Below are 14,808 nucleotides of genomic sequence, written 5' to 3'. Positions count from 1 at the left end.
TGAACAAAATGGTTACAATCTCACTCCTGAGCATATAACCAGACAAAACTATAATTTGAGAAGCTACATGCACCTCCTGTGTTCATAGAAGCACTATTTATAATAGCCAAGACATGGAAACAACCTAAATACCTATCAACAGATGAACAGATAAAGAAGAGCTGGTGTATATATATGTATATAACTATTATCACTGTTACTCATCCATAAAAAGAATGAAATATTGCTATTTGTGGCAAACATGGTAGAACCTAGAAATTATCACACTAAGTGAAATAAATCAGAAAGAAAGACAAATAGCATCTAAAATATGGCAAAAATGAACATATCTATGAAACAGACTCACAGATATAGAGAACAGACTTGTGGTTGCTAAAGGGGAGGGGAAGTGACAGAGGGAAGGATTGAGAGTTTGGGATTAGCAGAGGCAAACTATTTAGGATGGATAAACAACAAGGTCCTACTGTACAGCACAGGGAAATAACTGTATTCAGTGTTCTGTGATAAACTATAAGGGAAAATAATATGAAAAAGTATATATATAAAACTGAATCACTTTGCTGTATAGCAGAAATTAACACGCTGTAAATCAACTACAATAGAAATCTTAAAATTTTTTTAAAAAGAAAATAATCATTCACTTTAAGTTATATTCCACAAAACAAACTACAGGCCAGAATAGAGTCACTTGTGTTAAACCCCAAGACCTAGTATCTGACCCAAATGTAGTTTTAGCCTCACCCGGCCATAGAATTTTAAACCAAGAAGTATGGAATTCCCTGGTCAGCCCTAGTGAGGTAACTGCCTCCCGCTAAGGGAAGATAACATTGCCTGAAATAATCCACTCTTTCCTGGTCCCACCTCTTTCTGAATGTGAAAACTTTCCATTTTGTGTAACTCCTAGCAATGCCTTTCTATGTGCTATGGGATGCTGCCCAATTTATGAATCATATAATAAAATCAATTAGATCTTTAAATTTACTCAGTCAAATTTTTGTTTTTTTTAACAGTCCCTAGTGAAATTATCATTCTAGAATGAGGGCAGAATAAAACTATCCTAAGATTGATATCTAAGGGAATCTGCCACAGCAGACCTTCACCAAAAGAACTTCTAAAAAACTACTACAGGAATAAGAAAAATTATCTCAGTACAAAGACCTGAGATCCAAAGGGTAATAGTGAGCAAAGGTAAACCTGTAGTTAACATTAAATAAGCTTTATCAATAGGAAGTAAAATTGTCATAATGTATAATTTGTGTGTTTTTTAAAGGACTAAGTGAAAATAGTGGAAAGCAATTTATGAATTAGGAATGGAGGATTTAGAAGTTTTCTAAAGACCTTGTACTGTTCAGCAGAGGAGCAGTATGAACTATAGAATTGTTGATGTAAGTAGGTAGGCATGTTAAACTTTTTAAGAATAACTAGGAAAAGAATGGAATTAGAAGGTGGGCATTAAAATTTTGTAGAGCGGTAAAATGAAATAAGGAAACAAACAGGAGTTCCTGCTCTAGCGTAATGGCATCGGCAGTGTCTTGGGAGCGCTGGGACTATTTCAGTCCTTCGCCTGGCAGAATGGGTTAGGGATCCCATGTTGCCCCAGCTGCAGCTGTGGCTCATATCTGATCCCTGGCCCAGGCCAAACTCTGTATGCCACAAGGTGGCCAGAAAAAGGAAAAAAAAAAGAGCAAGCAAAAACTAATGACTTTCAAAGGAAAAATGAGGAAAGAAAATAATTGAAAAAGCAAAACATATGCAGCAAAAATTTAGACAGTAGAAACAAATTTAGATATATCAATAATCACAATAAATGGAATTAACTAAAATTCCAGTTAAAACTTGTGGTCAAATTATAAAAAAAAGAATGTCTAAGTTTTCCATGTCTGACTGTAATGGAGTGATGGGTGTTAGACTTACTCTCCCACCACATACAACTGTAAAATTGGCAAAATGCACGAAGCAACTGTTTTTAGGTACTGAACAACAAATAATACTTATCTGTGATTTTTGAGAAAATGGAAAGCAGGAAAGTGGAACACAAGCAGAGCACAGAGATCTTGCAAAGCTGAGGAGGCAGAAAACGGAGTTCTAGACTATTGTAGCAGCTGTAATTTGTGAGGCCAGGTAGAAGAGAGGAGGGATCTGCCTTAAGAAAGTAGCTCAAAAATAGGAGTTCCCGTTGTGGCGTAGTGGAAATGAATCCGACTAGGAACCATGAAGTTGTAGTTTCAATCCCTGGCCTCGATCAGTGGGTTAAGGATCCAGGGTTGTGGTGAGCTGTGGTGTAGGTCACAGCTGGGACATGGCGTTGCTGTGGCTCTGGTGTAGGCCAGCGGCTACAGCTCTGATTGGACCCCTGGACTGGGACCTCCATATGCCACAGTGTGGCCCTAAAAGAGACAAAAAGACAAAAAGAAAAAAAAAAAGTAGCTCAAAAATATACAATGGGATTCCCCTTAATGGAAACCCAGTCTTCTGCTGAATGCTAAGTTGCATATACACAGAAAAATATCCACAAGGCCTGGGAGGACAGAGCTGCCAGTGGGTTGTAAGAACAGAGATCCTTGGAGTCACAGAGTGCTGGGAGACATTAGCATTCTGACCAAAGTAGAGAGACTTTGACTTGAACTCTGGGCCCTGAGTTTGGATCCCCAAACTTACATGCCTTAGGAAAAGGGTATGTTAGCTATAGAATAAAAGAACTGTGGACCAGACCTAAAAAAGTGAAAAAACAAAGCTGTGACTAAATCAAGCTAATCCAAAGCAAATTAACTTAGTTCCAGGAAAAGACAATGATCATCTTAACAGTTTTGAAAGGAAAACCCCAAAATCCAGCTGCACTACAATGTAGCATCCACAATGTACAACATTCAATAAACATCACGGAGGAGAATGTGATAAAATCCCCAAGGTGGGGAGAGACAAAAGGAAAAAAAAAAAAGATCCAGGGATAGCAGAGATTTTGTCAGGGACCCCAAAATAGCCATTGTAATTATATGAACTCCTTGAGGGTGAAACCATGCCTTCTCCCAAGGAGGTAGTAAAGGGTAAGGCTAAGAGTATAGGCTGCTGTTAAGTGTATGCCTGGGTTCAAGTCTCAGATCTGACATTTGTTAACTATATAAAATTTGTAAAGATATTTAAGTTGTCTAAATTCTAGTTTAATCTTTTTTAAAAAAATTCAATGAATTTTACTTTATTTATGTACAGTGAGCATCACAACCTAATTTTAGAACATTTCCATCCCAAACCACCAGTCCATCCCTCCCCCACAACCTGCTGCCTTTGGTAACCATAAGTTTTTCAAAGTCTGTGAGTATGTTTCTGTTCTGCGCATAAGTTCATTTGTATCCTTTTTTTTAGATTCCACATATAAGTGATAGCATATGATGTTTGTGTCTCACTGTGTGATTTAACATCACTTAGCATGATAATTTCTAGGTCTATCTGTGTTGCTGCAAATGATATTATTTTATTCTTTTTTATAAAAGGCTGAATTGTATCCGTTGTATTCCGTTGTATATACATACCACATCTTTGTTATCCACTCCTCTGTCGATGGGCATTCCATGTCTTGGCTATTGTATATAGTGCAGTAGTGAACATTGGGGTCCATGTATCTTTTCAAGTCAGGATTTTCTCTGGATAGATGCCCAGGAGTGGGATTGCTGGATCATATAGTAACTCTATTTTTAGTTTTTTGAAGAATCTCCATACTCTTTTCCATAGTGGTTGCACCAATTTACATTCCCACCAAAAGTGTAAGAGGTTTCTCTTTCATTTTTTCCCCCCTCTTATTAGGGTCATACCCAAAATGTATGGAAGTTCCCAGGCTAGCGGTCAAATTGGAGCTGTAGCTCTCAGCTAAACTACAGCCACAGCAATTCAGGATCCTAGTTGCACCTGCAACCTATACCACAGCTCATGGCAGTACTGGATCCTTAACCCACTGAGTGAAGCCAGGGATCAAACCCACATCCTCATGCACACGAGTCGGATTTGTTACTGCTGAGTCATGACAGGAACTTAGGAGTGTTCCCTTTTCTTTAAACCCTCTCCAGCATTTATAATTTGTAGATTTTTTGAGGATAGCCCTTCTGGTAGTGTAAGGTGGTACCTCACAGTAGTTTTGATTTGCATTTCGCTAGTAATTAGTGATGTTGAACATCTTTTCATGTGTTTTTTTGGCCATTTGTATGTTTTCTTTTAAGGATTGTCTGTTTAGATCTTCTGCCCATTTTTAAAAAAATTTTTAAATTTTATTTTATTTTTTATGTGAGTTGCAATTTCAGATTCTCTTTCCCTCTTTTCTTGTTTGACATACCCAGAGCACATGGAAGTTCCTGGGCCAGGGATTGAACCTGTGCCACAGCAGTGACCAAAACCACAGTGGTGAAAACGCAGGAGCCTTAACCCACTAGGCCATCAGAGAACTCCCTATTCTGCCCATTTTTGATTGCATTGTTCATTTTCTTGACACTGAGCTGCAGGAGGTGTTTATATATTTTGGGGATTAATTACTTGTCAGTTGCTTTATTTGCAAATATTTTCTCCTCTTTCTGTGGGTTGTTGTTTTACTCTGTTTAAGGTTTCCTTTGCAGTGCAAAACTTAAGTTTAATTAGGTCCATTTGTTTGTTTTTATTGTCATTACTCTAGGAGGTGGATCTGAGAAGATATTGCTGCAGTTTATGTCAGAATGTTCCTATGTTTTCCTCTAAGAGTTTTATACTATCCAGTCTTGTATTTAGATCTTTAATACATTTTGAGTTAATTTTTATGTATGGTGTTAGAGAGTGTTCTAATTTCATTCTTTTACATGTAGCTGTCAGTTTTCTCAGCATCACTCATTGAAGGGACTGTCTTTTCTCCATTGTATATTCTTGCCTCTTTATCATAGATTTGTTGACCATAAGTGTGTAGGTTTATCTCTGGGCTTTCTGTCCTATTCCATCTATCTATGTTTCTGGCTTTGTGCCAGTATCATCCTGTTTTGATGACTGTAGCTTTGTAGTATAGTCTGAAGTCAGGGAGCCTGATTCCTCCAGTTCCATTTTTCTTACTCAAGATGGCTTTGGCAATTTGGGGTCTTTTGTATTTCCAAACAAATATAAAAATATTTTGTTTTAGTTCTGTGAAAAATGTTCCTTGGTAATTTGTTAGGGATTGCATTGAATCTGTGGACTGCCTTGGGTAGTATAGTCATTTTGACAATACTGATTCTTCCAATCCAAGATCATGGTATGTCTTTCCATCTGTTTGTATTATCTTCAATTTCTTTCATCAGTGTCTTATAGTTTTCAGAATACAAGCCTTTTGTCTATTTAGGTAGGTTTATTCCTAAGGATTTTATTCTTTTTGAAGCAATGGTAAATGGGATTTTTTCCTAATTTCTCTTTCTGATCTTTCATTGTTAGTATATAGAAATGCAGTTGATTTCTGTGTATTAATTTTGTATCCTGTGACATTGCCAAATTCATTGATGAACTCTTAACAGTTTTTTGGTAGTGTCTTGAGGATTTTCTAGGTACAGTATCTTGATATCTGCAAACAGTGATAGTTTTACTTCTTCCTTTCCAATTTGGATTCCTTTTATTTCTTTTTCTTCTCTGATTGCCATGGCTAGGACTTCCAAAGGTATGTTAAGTAGTAGTGGTGAGAGCAGATGTCCTTGTCTTATTCTTGATCTTAGTAGGAATTCTTTCATCTTTTCACCATTGAGAATGATGTTAGCTGTGGGTTGGTTTGCTGAGGTAGTTTCCTTTATTATGTTGCGGTAGTTTCTCTCTATGCCCACTTTCTGGAGGGTTTTTATCAGAAGTGGGTGTTGGATTTTGTCAAAGGCTTTTCTGCATCTATTGAGAGGATCATATGGTTTTGACTCTTCAATTTGTTAATGTGGTGTATCACACTGATTGATTTGCAGGTATTGAAAAATCCTTGCACCTCTGGGATAAATCCCACTTGATCATGATGCACAGTCCTTTTAATGTATTGTTGCATTTGGTTTCCTAGTATTTTGTTGAGGATTTTTGCATCAATGTTCATCAGTGATACTGACCTTTAATTTTCTTTTTTGTGGTATCTATATCTGGTTTTAGTTATCAGGGTGATGGTGGTCTCATAGAATGAGTTTGGGAGTGTTCCTCCCTCTGCAATTTTTTGGAATATTTTCAGCAGTGTAGGTGTTAGCTCTTCTGTAAATGTTTGATAGATTTCTCCTGTGAAGCCGTCTGGTCTTGGGCTTTTGTTTGTTGGAAGTTTTAAAATCACAGTTTCAATTTCAGTGCTTGTGATTGGTCCGTTCATCTTCATCTTTTCTATTTCTTCTTGGCTTCATCTTGTAAGATTGTACCTTTCTAAGAATTTGTCCATTTCTTGTAGGTTGTCCATTTTTTTGGCAGATAGTTGCTTGTAGTAGTCTCATATGATCTTTTTTTTTTTTTTTTTTTTTTTTGTCTTTTTAGTTATTTCTTGGGCCGCTCCCACGGCATATGGAGGTTCCCAGGCTAGGGGTCAAATCGGAGCTGTAGCCACCGGCCTACACCAGAGCCACAGCAACTCGGGATCCGAGCCGCATCTGCAACCTACACCACAGCTCACGGCAACGCCAGATCGTTAACCCACTGAGCAAGGGCAGGGACCGAACCCACGACCTCATGGTTCCTAGTCGGATTTGTTAACCACTGCGCCACGACAGGAACTCCTCATATGATCCTTTGTATTTCTGTGATGTTGATTATAACTTCTCCCTTTTCATGTTTAATTTTATTGATTTGAGTCTTCACCCTTTTTTTCTTGATGAGTCTGGCTAAGGGTTTATCAATTTTGTTGATCTTCCCAAAGAATCAGCTTTTAGTTTCATTGATATTTTCTATGGTTTTCTTCATTTCTATTTAATCTATTTCTTCTCTGATCTTTATGATTTCTTTCCTTCTATTAACTTTTTTTGTTGTTGTTCTTCTCTCTCTAGTTGCTTCAGGTGTAAGGTTTAGTTGTTTATTTGAGCTTTTTCTTTTTTTTTTGTTTTCTGGCATAGGCTTGTGTTGCTGTCAACTTCCCTCTTAGAACTGCTTTTGCTGCATCCCGTAAGTTTTGGATCCTTCTATTTTCATTGTTATTTGTCTTTAGATATTTTTTTATTTCCTCTTTGGTCCCTTCAGTGATCCATTGGTTGTTTAGTAGCATGTTGTTTGGTCTCCACGTGTTTGTGTTTTTTGCAGTTTTTCCTTGTTGTTGACTTCTGGTCTTATAATATTGTGATTGGAAAAGATCCTTGATATGATTTCAACTTTCTTAAATTTACTGAGGCTTGATTTGTGGCCCAGAATGTGATCTATCCTAGAGAATGTTCCATGTAAGCTTGAGAAGCATGTTATTCTGCTGCTTTTCAATGGAATGTTCTATAAATGTCTATTAAGTCCATCTGGTCTAATGGATCACTTAGGGCCTGTGTTTCCTTGTTGATTTTGTGTGGATGATCTGTCCTTTGCTGTAAGTGAGGTGTTAAAGCCCCCTGCTATTATTGTGTTATCATTAACTTCTCCTTATGAGGTTGTTAGCAGTTGCCTTATGTATTGAAGTGATCCCATGTTGGGTGCATATATATTTACAATTATTATATCTTCTTCTTGGATTGATCCTTTGATCTTTAGTTAATGTCCTTTATTTTTTGTCTCTTGTAACCATCTTCATTTTACAGTCTATTTTGTCTGGTATGAGTATTGCGATTCTACCTTTCCTTTGATTTCTGTTTTCATGGAGTATTTTCTTCCTTCCTCTCATTTTCAGTTTTATGTGTCCCTAGAAGTGAAATGGGTCTCTTGAAGATAGCATATACATGGGTCTTGTTTTTGTATCCATTCAGCCAGTCTGTGTCTTTTGGTTAGAGCATTTAGTCCATTTACATTCAAGGTAATTATTGATATGTATGTTCTTATTGCCATTTTGTTGATTATTTTGAATTTGTTTTTGTTGGTCTTTTTTCTTCCCTTCTTTTCCTGTTTGCTTCTCTTGTGGTTTGATGGCTATCTTTAGTGTTGCATTTGTATTGCTTTTTCCTATTTCTGTGTGTATCTATTGTAGATTTTTGATTTGCAGTTACCATGAAGTTTTGATATAGGAGCATATATATATGATTGTTTTATACATACAAGATTGTTGTATTGTTGTTTTATATATACAGAAGATTGTTTTAAGTCGCTGGTCTCTTAATTGCAAATGCATTTCCAGTATCCTGCATTTGTACTCTCCTCTTCTCACAATTTCTGTTTTTTTTAGCATATTTGTGTGTGGATGATTTCCTACTTTTATCATATGTATGCTTTTACTAGTGAGACTTGTCATTTGTAATTTTCTTGTTTCTAGTTGTGGCCTTTTCTTTTCCACCTAGAGAAGTTCCTTTAGAATTTGTTGTAAAGCAGGATTAGTGGTGCTGAATTCTTTTAGCTTTTGCTTGTTATGTAAAGCTTTTGATTTCTCCCTCAATTATGAATGAGAGCCTTGCTAGGTAGAGTAATCTTGGTTAGAGGTTTTTTTCCTTTCATCATTTTAAGTATATCATGCCACTACCTTCTACCCTGCCAAGTTTCTGCTGCAAAATCAGTCAATAACCTTATTAAGGTTCCATTATATGTTATTTGTTTCTTTTCCCTAGCTGTTTTAAAATTTCTCTTTGTCTTTAATTTTGGTCAGTTTGATTAATATGTGTCTCTGGGTGTTCCTCCTTGAGTTTATTGTGTATGTATTTGTGCTTCCTGGATTTGAGTGAGTGATTCATTTGCCATGTTAGGGAAGTTTTTGGCTATTATCTCTTCAAATATTTTCTCTGGCGCTTTCTCTCTCTCTTCTCCTTCTGGCACCCCTACAATGCAGATGTTGGTGCATTTAAAGTTGTCCCAGAGTTCTCTTAGTCTGTGTCATTTCTTTTCAGTCTTTTTCTCTTTTCTGCTCACATTAGTGATTTCTACCACTCTGTCTCCCACTTAGTTTATTCATTCTTGCCTTCTATATTCTGCTGTGAATTCTTTATTTCAGTTATTGTATTTTGCATCTCTGCTTGCTTAATCTTTAAATCTTATATTTCTTTGTTCAGTGTTTCTTGTAGTTTATCAGTCTTTTCCTCAAGTTTATTTCCAAGATCTTGAATCATCTTTACTATCATTAGTCTAAAGTCTTTTTCATGCAGGTTGTTAATCTCCAAGTTGTTTTTTTGAGTTTTTTTTTTTTAACTTTTTCCTTTATCTGGGTCATACTTATCTGCCTTTTCATTTTGTATAGATTTTTTGCATTGTCCTCTTTTTGTGCGGTCAATAGGGAATAGGGTTGTAGCCTCTCTTGCTTATGATGAGTTCCCCCTAGAGGCTGAAGTTGGTACAAGGGCTTGCTGCAGGCCTCCTGATTGGAAGGAGTGGTGCCTGTCCACTGGTACATGGAGCTGATTCTCATCCCTCTGATGGGTGGGACTTTGTCTCTGGGTGTGATTAGAGATAGCTCTGTGCCTAGGAGGACTTTAGGCAGCCTGTTTGCTGATGGGTGGGGCTGTGTTTCCTCCCTGTTTGTTGTTTGGCTTGGAGTTTCTCAGAGCTGATGGGTGGGGCCAGATTTTTCCAAAATGGCCACCTCCAGGGCAGTTCATATGGATGACTATTCCTGAGACCTCTGCCTTCAGTGTCCCTCACCAACAATGAGCCACAGCCACCCCAGTTTCCCAGGAGATCCTCCAAGATCCTCAGAAGGGTCTTACCCAGATTTTTCTGGAGTCTCTGCTTTGACCTGGGACCCAGTGCACATGGAATCTTATGTGCACCCGCCCCTAGAGTTTAGTCTGTTTCCCCAAGTCCTGTGGAACTCCTACACATAAGCTCTGCTGGCCTTCAACTTCAAATGCTCCATGGCTGCTCCTCCCAATGCCTGACCTCCAGGCATGGGAACCTGACATGGGGCTCAGAACTCTCACTTCCGTGGGTGAGCCTCTGCCGTATAATTATTTTCCATTCTGTGGATTGCCTACCCAGTGGGTATGGGATTGCTTATATCATGCAAGTGCCCCTCCTACCATCTCGATGTGGTTTCTTCTTTGTCTCTTGGTGTAGGATATCTTTTTTTGGTAATTTCCAATCTATTCTGTTGATCATTATTCAGCAGTTTGTTGTAATTTTGTTGTTTTTGTGAGAGAAGGTGAGCACCATTCCCTCTACTCTGCCATCTTAATTCTGTCTGACTACTTAATCTTAAAATAGGAGAAAGGAGGGAGGGATCAAGATGCAGAAGAGTAAGATGTTGCACTTACCTTCTCCCACAAACACATCAAAAAAACACATCTACATGTAGGATGATTCACACAGAACATATACTTAATGCTGGCAGAAGAACTTAAACCTCCAAAAAGGGCAAGAAACCCTCCACATTACTTGGCAGAACAAAAGAGAAAAAGAGAGAGAGAAAAGGAATCAGGATGAGACTAGCATTCCTGAGATGGAGCTGTGAAAGAGAAAATGAACCCACACCTTTGGAAGCCATCTAACTGATGGGGAGACCAGCCAAGACGGAGGGACCTCAAAGTCACCAAGAAAAGCACAGCAGCTGGACTGAGGAGGGCAAAGCAGAGTGAGAGCCAGACAGATCATCTGCACCACCTCCCTGGACACCACAGCCTGAGACACTCAGGCAGGGGCTGAGCGCTGAGACTCAGGCTCTGGAGGTCAGCTCCAAGGTGAGGACTAGGGTTGGCTGTGTGGAGACAGCCTGAGGGGTTAGGGAGCAGTGTGCCATGGGCTGGGGAGTGGAACGCCACAGCTGAGGGAACCCGGGAGGAGGTCTGGGCCTGCAGGAGAAGCAAGGAGACATTGTTGGGGAGGAGGAGAGGTGGACCACTGTAGGAATCTCTTTCTCTGCACACCCACGAACTCTTGAAGGGCGGGGCAGCTCTGGTGTGGCTACAGGTGGCAAAAGGCCACTTGCTTGGGCTACAGGAGACCAGGTGCTACTTGTGTGGGCTACAGGCGGCCAGGCACCTCTTGTGTGGGCTAAGGGCAGCAGGGGGAGGGGGCGCTAAGTGTGATGAAGTGCCTCTTGTGTGATCTACAGGTGGCAGAGACAAGCCACCTGTAGTTTGCCATCTCAGAAACCAGAGGGAGGAATGGCCTGCCACCACTAGGGGTCTTTGAACAGGCTCCACCTGCAGCCCCAGTCACCGCAGAGGTCAGCAAAAAAGAGGGCACTGCAGCCGAGTACCACCTGCTATTGCTCTTTCTCCTCTGGGAACACACCTGCCCTGCTGCTGCTGCTGCCACTGCCAAACACTTCAGGCAGTGCCTCCATATGCTTGATCACTCTTACGTCCCAGGGCTCTGTAACTAGGAGCAGCCTGTGCAGCATCTCCTGTGTGGGCTAAGTGGGACGGGGTGCTTCTTTAGTGGTCTCTAGGTGGCAGGGGCAAACCACCACAGTTATCTCTGACTCCAGAGGTAGGCATGGCTTGCCACCACTAGGGGTCTGTGAACAGACACCACTTGCAGCCCCAATCACCTCAGCGGGCACCCCAGAGGAAGGCATTGTGACCAAACACCACCTGTTATTTCTCTCATTCCCCTGGGAACTTACACCCTTCCACTGCCACTGCCAAATGCTCCAGGCACCACATAAATCTACCTGATGCTCATTACTACTTCCCAGGGCCTTGCAACTAGGAGTAGCCTATGCCAACTTCCTGCAGGTCCTTGCTACTGTCAAGAGCCCAGCAACCAGGCACTGACTACTAGCCCTGCCCATTGCCTCCTTCTCCCTGGAAACACACTCAGCACCCTGGGGATAATAGCCTGCTCACAATGAAGAAAGAGACAGCAAATATCTAAACTCTCATGCCAAAAATAAATAGTAACCTCCCACAAAATACAAAGGGGTGCTCTTGCATATAAATAGCCCTACAAGACTGCAGTTTGGTTTCCCTAAATTCACAGAAAAATAAAAATATAAGCAAAATGAAGAAGCTTAGGAACCATTCCCAGTTAAAGAAACAGGAGAATTCACCTGAATCAGCAAACATGAAACAGCATGTTTGAAAGGGAGATAGTGAAAATACTGAAGGAATTAAGGGTGAAAATGAATTAAGAGTGGATATAAACAGTAATCCAGATTACTTTAGAAAGGAACTAGAAAATATAAGGAGGAACCAAGAAAAATTTGAAAATTCATTTGCAGAGACACAAACTGAGCTAAAGACACTAAGAGCAGAGTGAATAATGCAGAGGAGTGAATTAGTTTACTTGAAAGACAGAATAATGGACATTAGCCAATCAGGACAGCAGACAGAAAACTAAATGAAAAAACATGAAAGCAATATAAGAGATAATATGGGATAATATAGTGTGCCAATCTATGTATAATAGGAATCCCAGAAGAAGAAAAAGAAAAGGGGATGGAAAATATATTTGAAGAAATTATATCTGAAAACTTTCCAAATCTAAAGGAAACTGATATCAAGATACAGGAAGCACAGAGGGCCCCAAACAAGTTGAACCCAAACAGGCCCACACCAAGACATATTATAATAAAAATGGCAAAAGTTAAAGAGAGGATTCTAAAGGCAGCAAGAGATACACAAAGTGTTAGTTATAAGAAAACCCCCATAAGGCCATCAGCTGATTTCTCTACAGAAACACTGCAGGCCAGAAGAGAGTGGCAAGATATATTCAAAGTTCTAAAAGGGAAAAATTTGCAGCTTTGAATGTTCTACTCAGCAAGAATAACATTTAGAATAGATAGAGAAATAAAGAATTTCTCCAACGAACAAAAGCTAAAAGAGTGCAGCAATGCTAAACCTATCCTAAAAAAAATACTAAAAGGACTTCTCTAAATAAAAAAGTAAGAAGAAATAGGATGGAGGATATCACAGTTGGAAAGCAATCACTTAAATAAGCCTGCATACAGATCTAAAAGGAAAAAAAAAAACCCTACTGTAAAAGGAACGATAAACACAAGGAACAGCGAAAGGACAAATATGAAGATATTTTAAAAGGAGCTCAAAATCATAGAATGTGGGGAAGGAAAGTAAGAAAACCTAGACTTTTTTTTAATAATGTATTTGAGCCTACATGACTTTCAGGCTAAAGGAAACAGATATAGGAAGGGGTTAACATACTTAAAAAACAGTGCAACCACAAATCAAAACCAAACATTACATTCACAAAAATTAAAAAGAAAAGTACACAAGCATAAAATAAATGGAAATCACTCAACCAAAATAAGAAAGGAACAAAGGAGAAAAACTTTCCTTGAAAAAGACACATGCACCTGTATGTTCATTGCGGCACTGTTCACAATAGCCAAGATATGGAAACAACCTAAATATCCATTGACCGATGAATGGATTAAGAAGATGTATATATACACAATGGAATACTACTCAGCCATAAAATGAACAAAATGATGCCATTTGCAGCAACATGGATGGAACTAGAGTCTCACACTAAGTGAAGTCAGTCAAAAAGAGAAATGAATACCATATGATATCACGCACTTGGAATCTAATATACAGCACAAATGAACATTTTCAGAGAAAAGAAACTGCTGGACTTGTAAAACAGACTTGTGGTTGACAAGGGGGAGGGGGAGGGGGAGGGGAAGGGAGTGGGATGGACTGGGAATCCGTGGTTAATAGATGTAGACTATTGCCTTTGGAATGGATAAGCAATGAGATCCTGCTGTATAGCACAGGGAAATATATCTGTAGTCACTTGTGGTGGACTATGATGGAGGATAATGAGGGAAAAAGAATGTATATACATGTGTGCATGTGACTGGATCACTTATTTGTACAGTAGAAAATTGACAACACTGTAAACCAACTGTAATGGAAAAAATAAAAATCACTAAAAAAAAATAAAATAGGAGAAAGAATATCTTCCTCAAAAAAAAAAAAAAAAAGAATATCTTCCTCACAGGATTAATGGATAATGTGCAAGGAATGACTAACACATAAATAAGAGCTGTGTAAATATTATTATTACTCATGACATAGCACAGACTGGCTTATTTTAGTTGTTTGTGCCACAGCAGCAACCTGATCTGCTGCTATGACAATGCTGGATCCTTAATCTGCTGTGCCACAGTGGGAACTCCCGGATGTCCAGTATTTTTTCTTTATTTTTTCTTTTGTCTTTTTAGGACCACATCCATGGCATATGGAGGTTTCCAGGCTAGGGGTCAAATCGGAGCTGCAGGCCCTGGCCTACACCACAGCCACAGCAATGCCAGATCCAAGCCACATCTGCGACCTACACCACAGCTCATGGCAATGCCGGATCCCTAACCCACTGAGTGAGGCCAGGGATAGAACCTGTATCCTCATGGATACTAGTCAGATTCATTTCTCCTGAGCCATGACGGGAACTCCTGTCCAGTATTTCGAGTGAGAAAAAAATGAATGAATCCAGGGGCTATTAGCAATCCCAGTGGCACTCACTCGGGTAGGATTAATGAGCATTAGTTGTCAAAGCCACTCACAGCATCACACAGTTGGCCGAGTGGAGGAGAGACAGACACCTGTAATCTAGCCACTTGGGATGATAAGACAGCCAAGAGCACAATAAGTTGAATCAAGTACTCTTATTTTACAGGCCACTTTAGGAAGAATTAAGTACCAAACTGTGCCAGGCCCAGCTGAAAGCACTTTGTTTATCTGCCACTCTGTTACTGATTAAACAGTAGGCACCCCTTTAGCCACACCCTTTTGCTCAAACACAATTAAATTTTAAAATAACATGGCTTTAGGAAGAACTGTACAAAGTGCAGGTAGTTGGTCTATGAGAGAG

General features: G+C 39.4%; 1 protein-coding gene across 7 annotated transcripts in view; it reads left to right on the top strand.

The window, feature by feature from the left end:
* PIK3AP1 (phosphoinositide-3-kinase adaptor protein 1) overlaps positions 1-14,808 on the top strand; it is a 265,570-nt gene that overhangs the window by 19,316 nt on the left and 231,446 nt on the right. The window contains exon 2 of one of the 7 annotated variants that reach the window (XM_084992876.1): positions 7,035-7,083. The exons of the other annotated variants lie outside the window; for them this stretch is intronic. The gene's annotated coding sequence lies outside the window, so the exon portion shown is untranslated. The remainder of the gene's footprint in view (positions 1-7,034; positions 7,084-14,808) is intronic. 7 annotated transcript variants of the gene reach the window in all.

This window comes from Sus scrofa, chromosome 14 (assembly GCF_054392235.1).
Source record: "Sus scrofa isolate SSC_HxYL_T2T_F1_AM1 chromosome 14, Sscrofa_HxYL_maternal_Yorkshire_Landrace_v2.0, whole genome shotgun sequence".
Classification (NCBI taxonomy): Eukaryota; Metazoa; Chordata; class Mammalia; order Artiodactyla; family Suidae; genus Sus; species Sus scrofa.
The sequence above is the reverse complement of the archived record's forward strand: the minus strand, read 5'-3'. Positions and strand labels throughout refer to the sequence as shown.